This window comes from Petromyzon marinus, chromosome 61, assembly GCF_048934315.1.
Source record: "Petromyzon marinus isolate PM22_M1 ecotype Great Lakes invasive population chromosome 61, UKy_Petmar_22M1.pri1.0, whole genome shotgun sequence".
Lineage (NCBI taxonomy): Eukaryota > Metazoa > Chordata > Hyperoartia > Petromyzontiformes > Petromyzontidae > Petromyzon > Petromyzon marinus.
In genome coordinates, this window is record NC_133727.1 from 11,883,495 (window position 1) to 11,904,027 (window position 20,533).

Sequence of the window (20,533 nt, forward strand, 5' to 3'; positions counted from 1 at the left end):
TCTGCTACAGCAGAGGTGTAGGGAATTCCAACAAGACCTACATCTCTGCTTTATTGACCTGGTCAAGGCCTATGATACCATCAGTAGGCCTGGGCTCTGGGTCGTTCTTCGTGCTTTTGGAGTACCTGACCCTCTGCTCACGATCATTAAGGACCTTCATGATGGTGAGCGGGCCCGGGTAAAACTACGTGGCCGGGAGTCAGAGCCATTCCCTGTACACCTTGGGGTGCGACAGGGATGTCCTCTGGCTCCCACATTATTTAACATCTATTTTGACCACGTAGTTCGTGAAGCCTTCAATAGCTGTACCGGGGGAATCTCCATATGGTACAGATATAATGGGAGGCTAATCGATGCTCGGGTGCGGTCAAGGGATGGCTCCCTATTGCTCAACCACGTTATGTATGCTGATGACTTGGTAATAGCTGCTCAGTCAGAGGAGGAGTTGGAGACGCTGCTGCTGAGACTGGAGCGTGCCACTAAGAGGTGGGGCCTTACCATCAGCCCCACCAAAACTAAGCACCTGCCTGGGTATTTTGTACCATCGGACACTCCACCCCCACAACTCCCAATCGGTGATGGGGCAGTTGTGGAGAGAGTGGAGAGTTTCCCATACCTGGGCAGTGTGCTTATGACTGGCTCCAGTTTAACAGCAGAGGTCTCACTCCGAATCAGTCGAGCGGCAATATCTTTTCATCGGTTGCGTAACGCTGTGTGGAAGCTACCTGGTCTGTCGCTCCGCACTAAGCTTCAGGTCTTCTCGGCCACGGTCATTCCCTCCCTTCTCTACGCTTGCGAAACGTGGACCCCCCTAATGGAACATCTTCGCCGGTTAGAAACATTTAGGCTGACCTGCCTACGATCCATCCTGGGTTTAACCAGACTGGATTGTGTGAGGAGCTCACAAATCCTCGAAAGATCTGGGCAGGGTCCCATCGGTGAGCTCCTCCGGCAGGCAAGGCTGCGATGGCTGGGTCATGTAGCCCGCATGCCCAGCCACCGCATGCCGAAACAGCTTTTGTTTGGCCGGATTGAGGGGGCTAAGCGGGCGCGGCACGGGCTAGAGAAGAGATGGAGTGATGTGGTACAGGAGGACGTGGAGCTGAGTGGACTTGCCGATGACTGGTACCAGCGGTGTCAAGATCGGCCTCTGTGGAGGAGGCTCGTGAAGGATGCTACTGGGCAGTTGGAGGCAGTCGCCCTCCAACAACAACGGAGGGCGGAGGAGCGACGCTCACAACAGCGAGCGGAGCGCCGGGTGGCTAAAGCACAGCAGGTTGGCACAGTAGGGGGCACAGGTGGTGCATCAGCCAGTCATCTCAGTCATCTCAGTCAGTCGACCCGTGGCACCTGGGTCTGCCCCGTGACCTCCTGCCAGCGGGCGTTCGACACTTCACGTGGCCTCAGGGTGCACATAGCCTGGCACAAGCGTCGTGGTGACGTCACCGCCACTAAGTGGCGAATGGCGGTTGTTGTGTTGTTGTTGTTGTGTGTATATTGTGACTAGAGTGTGTGTGTATAGTGTGACTAGTGAGTGAGTGTGACTAGAGTGTGTGTGACTAGTGTGTGTGTATAGTGTGTGTGACTAGAGTGTGTGTGACTAGTGTGTGTGTATAGTGAGTATAGTGTGTGTGTATAGTGTGTGTGTGACTAGTGTGTGTGTGTATAGTGTGTGTGTGTGACTAGAGTGTGTGTATAGTGTGTATAGTGTGTGTGTGACTAGAGTGTGTGTATAGTGTGTATAGTGTGTGTGTGACTAGAGTGTGTGTATAGTGTGTATAGTGTGTGTGTGTGACTAGAGTGTGTGTGACTAGTGTGTGTGTATAGTGTGAGAGTGTGACTAGAGTGTGACTAGAGTGTGTGTATAGTGAGTATAGTTTGTGAGTATAGTGTGTGTGTGACTAGAGTGTGTGTAAGTGTATAGTGAGTATAGGGTATGTGTGACTAGTCTGTGTGTATAGTGTGTATGTGTGACTAGAGTGTGTGTGTATAGTGTGTGTGTGTGACTAGAGTGTGTGTGTATAGTGTGTGTGTGACTAGAGTGTGTGTATAGTGTGTGTGTGACGAGAGTGTGTGTGTATAGTGTGTGTGACTAGAGTGTGTGTATAGTGTGTGTGTGTGACGAGAGTGTGTGTGACTAGTGTGTGTGACTAGTGTGTGTGTATAGTGAGTATAGTGTGTGTGATTAGTGTGTGTGTGTGACTAGTGTGTGTGTATAGTGAGTATAGTGTGTGTGACTAGTGTGTGTGTGTGACTAGTGTGTGTGACTTGTGTGTGTATAGTGAGTATAGTGTGTGTGACTAGTGTGTGTGTAACTAGTGTGTGTGTATAGTGAGTATAGTGTGTGTGACTAGTGTGTGTGTGTGTGACTAGAGTGTGTGCGAGAGTGTTTCTGTGTTCCGTGCCTCTCAGAGGCGAGCGTCGCCGTTCTGGCGGAATCCGGATTCGCTGTCTTAATTAATTAATAACATAATCCCAGATTCTGTCTGGGCCGGAAAGACAGGCGGGTGTGGGAGACAGAGAGGTGGACACTCCTCACGTGGTGAGACACACAGACACACATAGACACACACAGACACACACAACAACAACAACAACCATTCGCCACGAAGTGGCGGTGACGTCACCACGACGCTTGTGCCAGGACATGTGCACCTTGAGGCCACGTGGAGTGTCGAACGCCCGCTGGCAGGAGGTCACGGGGCAGACCCAGGTGCCACGGGTCGACTGACTGAGATGACTGGCTGATGCACCACCTGTGCCCCCTACTGTGCCAACCTGCTGTGCTTTAGCCACCCAGCGCTCCGCTCGTTGTTGTGAGCGTCGCTCCTCCACCCTCCGTTGTTGTTGGAGGGCGACTACCTCCAACTGCTCAGTAGCGTCCTTCACGAGCCTCCTCCACAGAGGCCGATCTTGACACCGCTGGTACCAGTCATCGGCAAGTCCACTCAGCTCCACGTCCTCCTGTACCACATCACTCCATCTCTTCTCTAGCCCGTGCCGCGCCTGTTTAGCCCCCTCGATCCGGCCGAACAAAAGCTGTTTCGGCATGTGGTGGCTGGGCATGCGGGCTACATGACCCAGCCATCGCAGCCTTGCCCGCCGGAGGAGCTCACCGATGGGACCTTGCCCAGATCTTTCAAGGATTTGTGAGCTCCTCACAGAATCCAGTCTGGTTAAACCCAGGATGGATCGTAGGCAGGCCAGCCTAAATGTTTCTAACCAGCGAAGATGTTCCATTAGGGGGGTCCACGTTTCGCAAGCGTAGAGAAGGGAGGGAATGACCGTGGCTGAGAAGACCTGAAGCTTAGTGCGGAGCGACAGACCAGGTAGCGTCCACACAGCGTTACGCAACCGATGAAAAGATATTGCCGCTCGACTGATTCGGAGTGAGACCTCTGCTGTTAAACTGGAGCTGGTCATAAGCACACTTCCCAGGTATGGGAAACTCTTCACTCTCTCCACAACTGCCCCATCACCGATTGGGAGTTGTGGGGGTGGAGTGTCCGATGGTACAAAATACCCAGGCAGGTGCTTAGTTTTGGTGGGGCTGATGGTAAGGCCCTATCTCTTAGTGGCATGCTCCAGTCTCAGCAGCAGCGTCTCCAACTCCTCCTCTGAATGAGCAGCTATTACCAAATCATCAGCATACATAACGTGGTTGAGCAATAGGGAGCCATCCCTTGACCGCACCCGGGCATCGATCAGCCTCCCATTATATCTGTACCATATGGAGATTCCCCTGGTACAGCTATTGAAGGCTTCACAAACTACATGGTCGAAATAGATGTTAAATAATGTGGGAGCCAGAGGACATCCCTGTCGCACCCCAAGGTGTACAGGGAATGGCTCTGACTCCCGGCCACGTAGTTTTACCCGGGCCCGCTCACCATCATGAAGATCCTTAATGATCGTGAGCAGAGGGTCAGGTACTCCAAAAGCACGAAGAACAACCCAGAGCCCAAGCCTACTGATGGTATCATAGGCCTTGACCAGGTCAATAAAGCAAAGATGTAGGTCTTGCTGGAATTCCCTACACCTCTGCTGTAGCAGACGGACAGAAAATATGGCATCTGTGCAGGACCACCCTTTCCTGAAACCGCATTGGGGCTCCGCAAGCCTCTCCTCAGCATGCCTGGTAAGGCGATGTTGAATAATCCTTGCCAGGGCCTTTCCCGGCACACTGAGGAGTGAGATTTCCCCTGTAGTTGTGACAGTCTGTGTGGTCTCCCTTCTTAAAGAGGGGGACCACCAGGGCATCCTTCCAATCCTGCGGAACCCGTCCAGTGGTCCAGACTGTTGTTATGATGTCATATAGGGCAGTCTGTGCACAAACGCCACCCTCCCTCAGCATTTCGCTTGGGAGATCATCTCTGCCCGCTGCCTTTCCTGGTCTCAGACTCCGGATCGCCTTCAGTACTTCCTCAACAGATAGCACCTCAGCCAGCCACTCACAGGGGGTGACTTCTTCCAATATTTGAAGGCACCGCAGCCTCAGCAGGGTCATCCTCACTTTGTGCCACGATGTTTTCCTGGCTGAGGGATTTTCCCTCCCCCAGGACCTCACAGAAATGCTCAGTAAATCTACAAACCTGTTCCTGGGGGTCGGAGATTGGGTCACCGTTTTTTCCCCTAATGATGGTAATAGGTGTGGCGCTGCAGGTTACTTTTTTGATTGAGTTAAATAGAGATTTGTGATCGTGGGCCACTGTGGCAGACTCCATCTCCTCAGCAACCCGCAACCACCACCCATCCTTGCAGTGCCTCACGGCTCTCCGAACCTCCGAGCGAAGGCTGCGGTAAGCCTCTTCATTCTCTGATGTTGGATTCTGTAGCCGATGACAGTGGGCCTGTCGCTTTTTCTCAACCATCCTGAACACCTCCTCTGTCAGCCAGGGTCTCTGGGGAGGTCTGGACCGCGTACCCAAAGCAGCCATTGCAGCTGCATGAGTCACAGTCCTAAACCTTGCCCATTTACCCTCGACATCAGGAGTCGGGGACGATGCCAATCCCAGCCACAAGCGATGATGAAATTCTCGCTTGCATCTTTCATCAGATAACTGAGACCAGTCCACTTTAGGTTGGAATGGGGTCCTGGGTGTACACCCACCACCAGATGACTAGTAGATGGTCAGAGGGCAGATCAGCTCCACGGTAGGTCCTGGTGTCAAGGACATGGGCTCGCATCCGCTGGTCCGTCACTATGTAGTCCAGCAGATGTTCTTGCTTGGACCCGGCATGCATCCATGATGTTGTGTGGATGTGCCGATGCCGGAACAGCGTGTTGGTAATTACAAGCCAATGGGCTGCACAAAAATCTAGCAGCCTCCTACCTTGCTATTGAGCTGATCTAGCCCATGCCCTTCAATCACTCCAGACCAGGTGCCAGCATCATGACCAACTCGGGCATTGAAGTCACCCAACAAGATGACTCTATCCCGAGGGGCCACTTTAGCCAGCACCTGTAACAGGTCATAGAAGGCATCTGACTCATCGGCTTTGCCTGCATCCCTCCACGGATGTTCGTCTTCGGTGGGGGCATAAGCAACCACGACCACCACTCCTCGCCTCCGGTTGATGGGAAGGCGAGCCCAAAGTAGCCTGGGGCTTACAGCTTCCCACACCTCACCGCCACGCTCCCATGCCCCCTTCATTCTTTTGTTAAAAAAAGAGCCACACCCTGTTGTTTGGCAGTCTGCTGCCCCGAGTAGAGGACTGTCCACCCCTCATGATGGCAGTAGCCAGAACCGGTCCACCGGACCTCCTGAATGCCACAGAGATCCATGCGGTACCGGTCCAGCTCCCGACAGAGCAGTGGCAGCCTCTCCTCCGCAGTGGGCGTTCGAACATTCCACGTGGCCACACAAAGTGGCTTTTCGTTGTTTCTGGAGGCGCCCCGAGGGTAGAGATTCAATCTCCTGGCTCCGCCAAATGGGGTTTGGCCAGGAGACGTCATAGATGCCTGTCCCCCCGGGGCCTCCGGCACAAGCTTATTAGTTACATATTTAATTCGTGGTTTAGTGGTAATTTATTGAAGGTGGAGGGGTTACCAGCACCTCGCTCCCTTCCAGAGCCCCCGTTTAGCCACTGTGGTCACAGACGCCATGAGGGGAGGAGCCAATCGGACTTGGCTCCTCCCCCCACAGCACTGTCCACGACAGGGTTCCCCGTCCGGCACCGCGAGGAGGTAGGGGGTTGTTTTGCCGGACACTCCTCACGTGGTGAGACAGAGAGGTGGACACTCCTCACGTGGTGAGACAGAGAGGTGGACACTCCTCACGTGGTGAGACAGAGATGTGGACACTCCTCACGTGGTGAGACAGAGAGGTGGACACTCCTCACGTGGTGAGACAGAGAGGTGGACACTCCTCACGTGGTGAGACAGAGAGGTGGACACTCCTCACGTGGTGAGACAGAGAGGTGGACACTCCTCACGTGGTGAGACACACAGAGAGGTGGACACTCCTCACGTGGTGAGAGACAGAGAGGTGGACACTCCTCACGTGGTGAGAGACAGAGAGGTGGACACTCCTCACGTGGTGAGAGACACACAGAAAGGTGGACACTCCTCACGTGGTGAGACAGAGAGGTGGACACTCCTCACGTGGTGAGACAGAGAGGTGGACACTCCTCACGTGGTGAGACAGAGAGGTGGACACTCCTCACGTGGTGAGACAGAAAGGTGGGCACTCCTCACGTGGTGAGATAGAAAGGTGGACACTCCTCACGTGGTGAGACACACAGAGAGGTGGACACTCCTCACGTGGTGAGACACAGAGAGGTGGACACTCCTCACGTGGTGAGAGACACAGAAAGGTGGACACTCCTCACGTGGTGAGACAGAGAGGTGGACACTCCTCACGTGGTGAGACAGAGAGGTGGACACTCCTCACGTGGTGAGACACAGAGGTGGACACTCCTCACGTGGTGAGACAGAAAGGTGGACACTCCTCACGTGGAGAGACAGAGAGGTGGACACTCCTCACGTGGTGAGACAGAGAGGTGGACACTCCTCACGTGGTGAGACAGAGAGGTGGACACTCCTCACGTGGTGAGACAGAAAGGTGGACGCTCCTCACGTGGTGAGAGACACAGAGAGGTGGACACTCCTCACGTGGTGAGACAGAGAGGTGGACACTCCTCACGTGGTGAGACACAGAAAGGTGGACACTCCTCACGTGGTGAGAGACAGAGAGGTGGACATTCCTCACGTGGTGAGAGACAGAGAGGTGGACATTCCTCATGTGGAGAGACAGAGAGGTGGACACTCCTCACGTGGTGAGAGACAGAGAGGTGGACACTCCTCACGTGGTGAGACACAGAAAGGTGGACACTCCTCACGTGGTGAGAGACAGAGAGGTGGACATTCCTCACGTGGAGAGAGAGAGAGGTGGACACTCCTCACGTGGTGAGACACAGAAAGGTGGACACTCCTCACGTTGAGAGACACAGAGAGGTGGACACTCGTCACGTGGTGAGACACAGACACACACACAGACAACACACAGACACACACACACAACACACAGACAACAACAACAACCGCCATTCGCCACTAAGTGGCGGTGACGTCACCACGACGCTTGTGCCAGGCTATGTGCACCGTGAGGCCACGTGTAGTGTCGAACGCCCGCTGGCAGGAGGTCACTGGGCAGACCCAGGTGCCACGGCTCGACTGACTGAGATGACTGGCTGATGCACCACCTGTGCCCCCTACTGTGCCAACCTGCTGTGCTTTAGCCACCCGGCGCTCCGCTCGTTGTTGTGAGCGTCGCTCCTCCGCCCTCCGTTGTTGTTGGAGGGCGACTGCCTCCAACTGCCCAGTAGCATCCTTCACGAGCCTCCTCCACAGAGGCCGATCTTGACACCGCTGGTACCAGTCATCGGCAAGTCCACTCAGCTCCACGTCCTCCTGTACCACATCACTCCATCTCTTCTCTAGCCCGTGCCGCGCCCGCTTAGCCACCTCGATCCGGCCAAACAAAAGCTGTTTCGGCATGCGGTGGCTGGGCATGCGGGCTACATGACCCAGCCATCGCAGCCTTGCCTGCCGGAGGAGCTCACCGATGGGACCCTGCCCAGATCTTTCAAGGATTTGTGAGCTCCTCACACAATCCAGTCTGGTTAAACCCAGGATGGATCGTAGGCAGGCCAGCCTAAATGTTTCTAACCGGCGAAGATGTTCCATTAGGGGGGTCCACGTTTCGCAAGCGTAGAGAAGGGAGGGAATGACCGTGGCCGAGAAGACCTGAAGCTTAGTGCGGAGCGACAGACCAGGTAGCTTCCACACAGCGTTACGCAACCGATGAAAAGATATTGCCGCTCGACTGATTCGGAGAGAGACCTCTGCTGTTAAACTGGAGCCAGCCATAAGCACACTGCCCAGGTATGGGAAACTCTCCACTCTCTCCACAACTGCCCCATCACCGATTGGGAGTTGTGGGGTGGAGTGTCTGATGGTACAAAATACCCAGGCAGGTGCTTAGTTTTGGTGGGGCTGATGGTAAGGCCCCACCTCTTAGTGGCACGCTCCAGTCTCAGCAGCAGCGTCTCCAACTCCTCCTCTGACTGAGCAGCTATTACCAAAAACAGACAACACACACACAGACAACACACACACACAGACACACACACACAAACACAGACAACACACACACACACAGACACACACACTCAACAACCGCCATTCGCCACTAAGTGGCGGTGACGTCACCACGACGCTTGTGCCAGGCTATGTGCACCTTGAGGCCACGTGAAGTGTCGAACGCCCGCTGGCAGGAGGTCACGGGGCAGACCCAGGTGCCACGGGTCGACTGACTGAGATGACTGGCTGATGCACCACCTGTGCCCCCTACTGTGCCAACCTGCTGTGCTTTAGCCACCCGGCGCTCCGCTCGTTGTTGTGAGCGTCGCTCCTCTGCCCTCCGTTGTTGTTGGAGGGCGACTGCCTCCAACTGCCCAGTAGCGTCCTTCACGAGCCTCCTCCACAGAGGCCGATCTTGACACCGCTGGTACCAGTCATCGGCAAGTCCACTCAGCTCCACGTCCTCCTGTACCACAACACTCCATCTCTTCTCTAGCCCGTGCCGCGCCCGCTTAGCCACCTCAATCCGGCCGAACAAAAGCTGTTTCGGCATGCGGTGGCTGGGCATGCGGGCTACATGACCCAGCCAACGCAGCCTTGCCTGCCGGAGGAGCTCACCGATGGGTCCGTGCCCAGATCTTTCAACCACGAGTTAAACACACAAAGATTCCCCATATAGCCTTAACAGACTGTAGGGGCAAGTGCTGTTAGCGAGCACCTATGAAGGCCGGAACGGTACACGAGGGGGTGGGTGGCCAGCACCACGCCCGACCGCCTTTGTCTCCCTAGTGGCGATGTTTACACACTGCACCAGGTACTCATTTGAGGCTGAGTCGACCTAGGGGAGGCCCGGGACCGGTTCAGATAATCGTCACTGGTGTTGGCCGTGAGCGGGAATCGAACCCGGGTCGCCAGGTTCATAGCGCAGCGCGCTAACCCCTACACTATCGCTCCCGCTAGACACACACACAGACACACACACACCAGACACACAGACACAAACACACAGACACACACACAGACACACACAGACACACACACAGACACACAGACACACACACACAGACACACAAACACACACAGACACACACACACACAGACACACACACACACAGACACACACACACACAGACACACACACAGACACACACACACACAGACACACACACAGACACACACACACAGACACACACACACACAGACACACACACACAGACACACACACAGACACACACACACAGACACACATAGACACACACACAAACACACACAGACACACACACAGACACACATAGACACACACACAGACACACAGACACACAGACAGACACACACACACGTGTGAGTATCGTCACAACACCCACACTGAACAGAGGAAGTCAGACAGTGGACTGCATCGGATTAACCAGCGCCGCGTTTGCTGCTGCTGCGGGAGACGGGAAAGGAAGAATGAGGAGCGAGACCATGAAGAGGAGATAAGGAGACGAGGTAAGGAGACGAGATAAGGAGACGAGATAAGGAAACGAGATAAGGAGACGAGGTAAGGAGACGAGGTAAGAAGACGAGATAAGGAGACGTGGTGGAGACGAGGTAAGGAGACGTGGTGGAGACGAGGTAAGGAGATGAGGTGGGGGTTGTGTGTGCGCTGCTTGCTCTGCTCTCTGTGTGTGAATCCACTGCTGGATGACGCAGACCCTATGCCTGGTCAGTGGTGGGCGGGAGGAGGTGGGAGCATAGGAGAGTACAGCACAACACGGCTCTACGTCGTTGCACGAGGATCTTTGCTGACAGGGTAGTCGCCCTGCACTAGTAGGGTCCTAGCTACGAATGAATGTGCGGTGGTCACACATCGTGTACACGTATACAGTACTGTGTAGATATACACAGTACTGTATATATGTACTGTAGATATACAGTACATATATACAGTACATATATACAGTACACACACTCGACCAGGCTCAACTCGGCTTAGCCTCGCGTGTCAGGGTTGGGGCACGCCTTGATGTGGGGACCAGTCCGGTACAGACGGGTTGTTGTTGTTGTCGTGGTTGTTGTCGTGGTTGTTGTTGTTGTGGTCAGCTGCTAGACGTCTGTACATGTTGTTGTCAGCTGCTAGACGTCTGTACATGTTGTTGTTGTGGTCAGCTGCTAGACGTCTGTACATGTTGTTGTTGTCAGCTGCTAGACGTCTGTACATGTTGTTGTTGTCAGCTGCTAGACGTCTGTACATGTTGCTGTTGTGGTCAGCTGCTAGACGTCTGTACATGTTGTTGTTGTGGTCAGCTGCTAGACGTCTACACATGTTGTTGTTGTGGTCAGCTGCTAGACGTCTGTACATGTTGTTTTGGCCAGCTGTTAGACGTCTGTACATGTTGTTGTTGTTGTTGTCAGCTGTTAGACGTCTGTACATGTTGTTGTTGTTGTGGTCAGCTGCTAGACGTATGTACATGTTGTTGTTGTGGTCAGCTGCTAGACGTCTGTACATGTTGTTGTTGTTGTGGTCAGCTGCTAGACGTCTGTACATGTTGTTGTGGTCAGCTGCTAGACGTCTGTACATGTTGTTGTTGTGGTCAGCTGCTAGAGGTCTGTACATGTTGTTGTTGTTGTGGTCAGCTGCTAGACGTCTGTACATGTTGTTGTTGTTGTGGTCAGCTGCTAGACGTCTGTACATGTTGTTGTGGTCAGCTGCTAGACGTCTGTACATGTTGTTGTTGTGGTCAGCTGCTAGACGTCTGTACATGTTGTTGTTGTTGTGGTCAGCTGCTAGACGTCTATACATGTTGTTGTTGTGGTCAGATGCTAGACGTCTGTACATGTTGTTGTGGTCAGCTGCTAGACGTCTATACATGTTGTTGTTGTGGTCAGATGCTAGACGTCTGTACATGTTGTTGTTGTGGTCAGCTGCTAGACGTCTGTACATGTTGTTGTTGTTGTCAGCTGCTAGACGACTATACATGTTGTTGTGGTCAGCTGCTAGACGTCTGTACATGTTGTTGACATTGTTGTTACTGTAGTTGTTGTTACTGTAGTTGTTACTGTAGTAGTTGTTGTTACTGTAGTTGTTGTTACTGTAGTATTTGTTACTGTAGTAGTTGTTGTTACTGTAGTAGTAGTTGTTACTGTAGTTGTTGTTGTTGTGATTCTCGCGCGCCCTTCCCGTGTGCACGGCTACGCGACGCCTCCGTTCACCGCTCTCCTGCAGCTGGAGCTGGGATGGTCTCATCGCAACGACTCTTTCGTCTCGACGTTTCGGGCAAACAGCCTTATTAGTGGCGGGAGGGGGGGGGGGCCTGTGGGTGGCTAGGGGAGTTTTGGCGCGGGTTCGGGAGTTGTGGGTTTAGTTTCAATAAAACAACAACAGAATGCAACAACAATCCTCTTGCCATGGGAACGTGGAATGGCGCTCTGAGTAGCTGGGCGCGGCAGCTTGAGTGCTTGTGTAAGGAGGAGAGAGCGAGTTGTGTTTACTGTACACATTGTGTACTCAGCACTGACTAACGTAATACAGTCGTGCAGCATGATGCAGCACGACACACGCGTACAGTGCAGATACATCAGTAATGTTTAATAAACATGAATATACAGCCTTGACTGTGTAGTCTTATATGTTCAGCTTTTAGTGCTGGAATCCTACTGCGTTACATTATCGCCGTATACAGTACAAAACATGCAAATGTATTACATAAACAGCTGTGTAAGGTTGCAATGCAGTCCGCAGATGTGTTTACATTGTTCTGTATACAGGACAGTGCGCATGAGTTGCGTCCACAGCTGTGATGATGATTTGTACATTTTAAATGTGGATAGCGGTGTTTCTATTGTAGGTTGTGCGAAATGTCCACGTGTGGACTTTAGTACTGGGCACTATGACCTGCTGTGCTGCACCGTGTAACTTCCATCAAGGGCAATACACACAGAATGTAAACTAGTGCAGCAGTGTACGTTGTTACATTGCGTAAACAATGTTAAGTGCATAGCTTCGTATTAGCGCAGTCATGGACACATTCCAGTGCATGCTTAATACATCACTGTACTGTGTAATAGTGCAGTGCTTTTGTGTCGTCTGTATCGCTATCTTCCTGGTGTTCTTACTTCGCTAATGTCCAATGAAAACAACTGTCAATGCAGAGTGTTAGTAATAATATATCGTGTTTAGATACTCTACTGTAGAGCACACGATATCCTTATCTCGTAAACTGTTGCTCTGTATATTGTATCAATACTATACACTATCGATATACACCGATAGATGTGCAATTATGTGGATTGCCGTTGCACTGTACTATGCTCCCATGTATATGGTCTTCTCCCATTGCACCAACCCACACTGGAGCAGCTAACTACAGCCTCATCAACCTCTCACTAAGATCACTGTGAACAGAATAATGAAAGCGGGAGGCCAACCAACTGTGGGAACAGAGTTTTAACAAAGGTCCCTACCACCCACTATGTACACGACATGCAATGAGTTGGATCCTGCCGGTGTCCGTTTGGGGGTGCATTTGGCTTCTCTGCTCAATGCTGCACTGGGCCCCGTGTTCTACTTGAGCTGGGCCCAGTGTTCTACTTGAGCTGGGCCCAGTGTTCTACTTGAGCTAGGCCCAGTGTTCTACTTGAGCTGGGCCCCGTGTTCTACTTGAGCTGGGCCCAGTGTTCTACTTGAGCTAGGCCCCGTGTTCTACTTGAGCTGGGCCCAGTGTTCTACTTGAGCTGGGCCCTGTGTTCTACTTGAACTGGGCTCCGTGTTCTACTTGAGCTAGGCCCCGTGTTCTACTTGAGCTGGGCCCCGTGTTCTACTTGAGCTGGGCCCAGTGTTCTACTTGAGCTGGGCCCCGTGTTCTATTTGAGCTGGGCCCAGTGTTCTACTTGAGCTGGGCCCTGTGTTCTACTTGAACTGGGCTCCGTGTTCAACTTGAGCTAGGCCCCGTGTTCTACTTGAGCTAGGCCCCGTGTTCTACTTGAGCTGGGCCCCGTGTTCTACTTGAGCTGGGCCCTGTGTTCTACTTGAGCTGGGCCCCGTGTTCTACTTGAGCTGGGCCCCGTGTTCTACTTGAGCTAGGCCCCGTGTTCTACTTGAGCTGGGCCCCGTGTTCTACTTGAGCTGGGTCCCGTGTTCTACTTGAGCTGGGCCCCGTGTTCTACTTGAGCTGGGCCCCGTGTTCTACTTGAGCTAGGCCCCGTGTTCTACTTGAGCTGGGCCCCGTGTTCTACTTGAGCTGGGTCCCGTGTTCTACTTGAGCTGGGCCCTGTGTTCTACTTGAGCTGGGCCCCGTGTTCTACTTGAGCTAGGCCCCGTGTTCTACTTGAGCTGGGCCCCGTGTTCTACTTGAGCTGGGCCCCGTGTTCTACTTGAGCTGGGCCCCGTGTTCTACTTGAGCTGGGCCCAGTGTTCTACTTGAGCTGGGCCCCGTGTTCTACTTGAGCTGGGCCCCGTGTTCTACTTGAGCTAGGCCCAGTGTTCTAATTGAGCTGGGCCCCGTGTTCTACTTGAGCTGGGCTCAGTGTTCTACTTGAGCTAGGCCCAGTGTTCTACTTGAGCTGGGCCCTGTGTTCTACTTGAGCTAGGCCCCGTGTTTTACTTGAGCTGGGCCCAGTGTTCTACTTGAGCTGGGCCCTGTGTTCTACTTGAACTGGGCTCCGTGTTCTACTTGAGCTGGGCCCAGTGTTCTACTTGAGCTGGGCCCCGTGTTCTACTTGAGCTGGGCCCCGTGTTCTACTTGAGCTGGGCCCAGTGTTCTACTTGAGCTGGGCCCCGTGTTCTACTTGAGCTGGGCCCTGTGTTCTACTTGAGCTAGGCCCAGTGTTCTAATTGAGCTGGGCCCCGTGTTCTACTTGAGCTGGGCTCAGTGTTCTACTTGAGCTAGGCCCAGTGTTCTACTTGAGCTGGGCCCTGTGTTCTACTTGAGCTGGGCCCTGTGTTCTACTTGAGCTAGGCCCCGTGTTCTACTTGAGCTGGGCCCTGTGTTCTACTTGAACTGGGCTCCGTGTTCTACTTGAGCTGGGCCCAGTGTTCTACTTGAGCTGGGCCCAGTGTTTTACTTGAACTGGGCTCCGTGTTCTACTTGAGCTGGGCCCCGTGTTCTACTTGAGCTGGGCCCCGTGTTCTACTTGAGCTGGGCCTCGTGTTCTACTTGAGCTAGGCCCCGTGTTCTAATTGAGCTGAGGCCCTGTGTTCTACTTGAGCTGGGCCCCGTGTTCTACTTGAGCTGGGCCCCTTTATAACCATAAACAAATGTGTATATAAGATGATAGTGGTTTAGATAATAAAGAGTGGGGTTTTTATTAAAGGTGGTGGTGTAGCTATGGTGACAGGAGAACAGGGGGGAGTGGTTAAGGAAGGGTTGGAATAGTATCGATAGGGGTTGGGATCGTGATAGGGGTAGGCCTGGTTGTAGCTGGGGGACAGGGGGTAGCAGTAGCAGAATGGGCATGGGTAGAAGAGATGACGGTGTTTTAAGGGAGCACCGGAAGCTGCAGCTGATGGTGAGGATGAGTCTCCGCAACAGGCGTTGAATGCGCTACCACGGGGCAATGCCTTGAGATCCGCTTTCTGAAAATGAAGCTGCTAGCGCCAAGTCAGACATTGTGCTCCTGTCCCACGCTGTCGGTAGAATTCGTCGTTGTGCTCCAACCTCTATGCTGGGCCCACACCTTTATCCGCCCATATCGACCATCGTGAAGTACAGTCAAATGATCGCCATGACTTGCACGGCGTTGGGGAGGCCCTCATCAAGCAATGGATTGACAAACGAGACCGCACGTACACCTGCACTGCAGGTGTAGGTGGCTGGCGCGTGCCCGTCTTACTTGACGTTGAGAGCTAATTGCATGAATTTGTTTTTTTTTCAGCGAGCAGGTTTGAGTAGTTGTGTTTTTGCGTTTCCATATTCACATCGTACAGTCGTATCGGGCTGCAGTATTAATGTCCACGCGAGCCGCGTGGGTCTCTATAATGTTACTATCTCGAGTGTCATGCAAGGGCGCGGAGGAGGGTGGCGTTGGGTGAGACTATAGCCTCCGAGCTCGTAATCCCACGCTCGGCACAGTTTTGGTTCACACACAGGACCCTGCATGCACGGCCTCCTGTGCGTACGATGGGGAATTCCCTGGCCTTAGTGGGCCTGATCCGGCGTTTAAGCTTATTTTGATGAACCAGGTGAGCACGAGGACTCGGACTATCAGCTGATAAGGGACCTTTGAGCGAAGCAGCGCTTCGACACAGATGGGCGAATTCGAGAGGCTGGGAAAGTCCCATTCACACGAGTGACTTGGATCACCAAAATGACGAAAGCAAAACAAAGAAAATAAAGTACAGCAATGAAGCATTTATAAAGAGCAAAAACAAACTCGTATGATTGCTTATTCTCCTCTGATGCCCCCTTTGTCTGGAACTTCCCCCTGCCACCCATGCTATTGAATCTCTTGTCCCTGCTGAAGTCCAAACTCAACACATTCCACTCCTCATCTGCCTTTGACTGACTGCCTCTCTCTCTATAACATAAATATGTCCGTGGTTTCCGTACAATGCCCTTTTTCAGAAGCAACCTGGCCACAAGTAATAGCTCAACGAAGTGGATTATCATGTCGACATTTTCGCAGTCAAATACTGTACTCTAAACGCGTGATGTTGATTCTGAATGTGGAGGTGAAAACCGGAGGACCCGGAGAAAAATACACGCGACCAAGGGGAAAACATGCAAACACTAAACATACAGACGTCAGGGTTAGGATCTAACCCACTGCCTCCTGTATACCAGGCGAGGTTGTTAACATCGCTACCGTTACTCAGAGATCCTGACCCCGTTCAAGCTTGAACTCAAGACCCTCCTCTGTCCCTTTGCCTATCCCCACGTCTTTGTACAAGATGAACATGCTGTATTATTCTACATCGCACTGGTTAATTGAGTGCAGGGTTCTGCATAACCGGTTGTTTGACTGATCCAGCGCTTTGAGGCAAGGGTTGGTGGGTCAGGAGGTAGCAGTGTTGGGTTTTCCCCATGCATTTGTGGTGTCATCCCACATGATGCAAAACATTCCTTAAAAAGGATTTGTCAAACATCCTTACAGAACAAAAGAGCGCTATGGAATGGCAGTCCAGTGACTGGGGTGTGTGAACTCGCGCTTGTGGACATTTCCCTGTCAGCGTTCATTTGGTATGAAGGGGGATGCTGCCATGGTGTAATCGTTCGCATACACAATCCAGGACTTGTCGATTCTATCTCCCGGGGCTGCAGTTAAAGCTATTGTGCAATTGTCTTAAATTCCCCACCCCACCACTGTCCTGCCCCCAGCAGTGAAGATGGGTTCATCACAGTTGATTGGCAAGACACGTATTGTGGGGTAAAGTGTGGGTACGCCAACATTTTTATTTCAACACGCCTGGCCACCATGGAAGAGTAGTCCGTGTGGGGCTCTGCAAAGGCGAGATGTTAGCTACCTTGTCTGTTATACAGGAGGTTGTGGGTTCGATCCCGACTATGACACCTGCATATTTGGAGTTTGCATGTTCTCCCAGTGGTCGCGTGGATTTTTCTCGTTATTACCTGCACATTTAGAATCAACATGTGTTTAGATTATTTGTCTGCTATCAATTTCACCGTGATGATAAGCCACTTCGTTGAGCTCGCATCTGTGGCCAGATGGCTTCTGAAAAAGACCTACATAGCTTAGTGGGCCTTAGCTGGTAAAATAAAAAAACATAGTTTTAGTTGAGTTTAATTTGGAGGGTGTATTTGGAGCTTCGCTAAAAAAGATCCTTCCACCGGCAGTGACACGAGCGAGGGGTTGCGGGGCTGCACCTTTGCATTTTTACCTCGAGTGGTTCGTCAGCTTCTCTGGGTGGTCCTGCTTCCTGATGTTATCATTACACTCCTCAAAAGAAGTCACCGAATAAACATTCTGAGTCAGGAAGCTTCTTAGAAAATGCCTTGAGGCTCATGTTAAGCTTTTGCACAGATAAGTAGGTGACATCAACAAATGGTCAAATTTTTTCAGTCGGGCACTTGGAGTTTCCTCCACTGAACATTCTGCCCGTGTTGCCTTTGGCCTTTTGAATGTGTCCATGGAATCCAAACAAAACACCTCTGGCTTCGGCACTAAAACACACTCGTCATTAAAGCATTTGCCCATTCATTATCAAACAGCGTCCTTTCGCCCCCAGTTTTATTTCGACTGTGCCGTCAGCAGCAGCAGCAGCATCTAAACGTGGGAGCGCAAAGAAGCGTCCGTTGGGAACTGTCGCAAAGCCGTGCAGTGCCCTGTGGTAGCCAGTGGCCTGCAGAAGGAGATATTACGCAACTACACGGAGGTCTTTTCAAGTTGCTTCTTATCCACATTCGGGACGCTGCACTTCCCTAGGTGCCCATCTACAGAGGTGGTCGTTGCATCACAGTGAAGCAAAAGAGTTCATTCCTCAGCCAGAATTTTACACTGAATTATGGGGCAAATCGTATTTAACGCGATGGATTTCTTTCATGCAGTCACTGGTGCTTGGACCAACGATCTCACCGCACTTTAGAATCTTGGTATCATCACTGCCGGCCAAAACCCGAATGTGAACCCAGGGTCGGGGCGGTGACGTGGCTTAGTAAAGGCGCCTTTGTCGCTCGTCGCAGAGATTTCCTGGTTCGAATCCAGTGGCCACGCTGATGGATACTGTGGCGTGTCACCATCACAAAAACTACAACGCGCCGTCCGCATCACAGTGGATGCGGGAGATTCCGCGACGGCGTCCGCGAGGGTAGGCCGTCGCGTGCCAGCGTCGGGGCACACATTTTGCCAAATTAGAAAATTCCCCGCAAATCACTCCATTGGAGTCTACAAAGCTTCCCCCCCCCCCCCTCGACTGTGACAACCTGGAAGGACCCTTCTGGAAAAGAGTCCTGAGACTCGGTCATGAGCCTCTCCTGGGTGAACCGGCAGAGCAATAATAATGATTATGGGGGTTGCAGCCGTGCCAGCTTGGCACTTTGACCCCTGGGCCACCCAGGCACTTGGCCATTGTCATTCTCGAATTAGAAATTATGACGCATGCGGGCAAACTCTGGGACACGCAGCGTGCCGCACGTGGTAACGTGATAGCGATGGCGGGCCTGCCCCCTGCGTGTCACCGTGCCACTCGGACCGCAGTTGTGGACCCATTTTGCAATCTCTTTTCAAAAGCCGCTTTCTTTAAATTGCTTTTTATAAAAAGGATCATTTTAAAGTTCCCACACATAAAGAAAACACGAACTTCTTGTCGTTAACTATGAAACGACAACAAAGCTACGAGTTTGTGCGAGGATCTAGTTTGAAAAAATATTTTAGGAGGAAGTCAAAGAGAATAGCTTTAAGTAATATAAAGAAGGAAAAGTGCAGAGGTCAGCGATGCTGCTGCTGCTAATGCTGCTGTTAGAGGAACCGAATGTAAGTGGGCACCGCGCGTGTCACGGGAACAGCTTACGAGAGACCAAACAAACTGTTAGAGCAGAGGCCGGGAGAAGGGAAGAGAAGCAGGCAGCATTAGAGTTGGGAGGCCAGAATTGCACAGGAGGAGCCTCTGGAGAGGAGAGGGGGTGGAGGAAAATGAGCGAGTCTGTGGGTCTCTGAGCGAGTCTGTGGGTCTCTAGCGGCTTGTAGCAACAGACTCGCTCAGTGACCCACAGACTCGCTCAGAGACTCACAGACTGGCGTAGAGACCCACAGACTCGCTCAGAGACCCACAGACTCGCTCGCAGACCCGTATACTCGCTCGCAGACCCATAGACTCGCTCAGAGATCCACTGACTCGCTCAGAGACCCACAGACTCGCTCAGAGACCCACAGACTCGCTCAGAGACCCACAGACTCACTTAGAGACCCACAGACTCGCTCAGAGACCCACAGACTCACGTAGAGACCCACAGACTCGCTCAGAGACCCACAGACTGGCTCAGAGACCCATAGACTGGCTCAGAGACCCATAGACTCGCTCAGAGACCCATAGACTCACGTAGAGACCCACAGACTCGCTCAGAGACTCACAGACTCGCTTAGAGACCCACAGACTCGCTCAGAGATCCACTGACTCGCTCAGAGATCCACAGACTCACGTAGAGACCCACAGACTCGCTAAGAGACTCACAGACTCACGTAGAGACCCACAGACTCGCTCAGAGATCCACAGACTCGCTCAGAGACCCACAGACTCACGTAGAGACCCACAGACTCGCTCAGAGACCCACAGACTCGCTCAGAGACCCACAGACTCGCTCAGAGATCCACTGACTCGCTCAGAGATCCACTGACTCGCTCAGGGACCCACAGACTGGCTCAGAGACCCACAGACACGCTCAGAGACCCACAGACTCGCTAAGAGACCCACAGACACGCTCAGAGACCCACAGACACGCTCAGAGACCCACAGACTCGCTCAGAGACACACAGACTCGCTCAGAGATCCACAGACTGGCTCAGAAACCCATAGACTCGCTCAGAGACTCATAGACTGACATAGAGACCTGGCGACTCACTCAGGATAGGAGGGAATCAAAGAGATAATGGGAGAAGTTCAGCATTCATACAGCGGACAGTTAGCGGCTGGCAACGACAACAACAACAAACGTGACGATGTCTCCCGTGCAGCCGTGAGCACGACCGACGCCGTTTTCCTCGTCTTTTTCCCCTGTCTGTTGCTTTGTGTGATAAATGTTATATATTTATTAATAGCCGTTAGACACTTTGTGATACGATCTTGCGGGCGACACGCCGAGAGGATATTGGCAGCTCATTTGCTTCATATTTATAGCAGCAGACTTTGCCATTAAATACCACTTTGACGTACACTTATATATAAATTCGCCCAGAGAAGTAGTCTTTACTGCCAGAGACTTAAAACCCATTGTATTTTTAGAGCTGGCTTTCAGATTATTAAGTATATTCGCACGTGTCCGTTCGATAGCATTGATAATGTTCGCTTAATACGGTTAT

General features: G+C 52.3%; 1 protein-coding gene across 5 annotated transcripts in view; it reads left to right on the forward strand.

The window, feature by feature from the left end:
- Positions 1-9,789: 9,789 nt before the first annotated feature.
- Positions 9,790-20,533, forward strand: part of LOC116955769 (phospholipid-transporting ATPase IA-like) — a 139,629-nt gene continuing 128,885 nt past the window's right edge. Inside the window, exon 1 of one of the 5 annotated variants that reach the window (XM_076053575.1) lies at positions 9,790-10,072. The gene's annotated coding sequence lies outside the window, so the exon portion shown is untranslated. The other 4 variants (XM_032977085.2, XM_032977084.2, XM_076053573.1 and 1 more) reach the window with 4 other exon arrangements.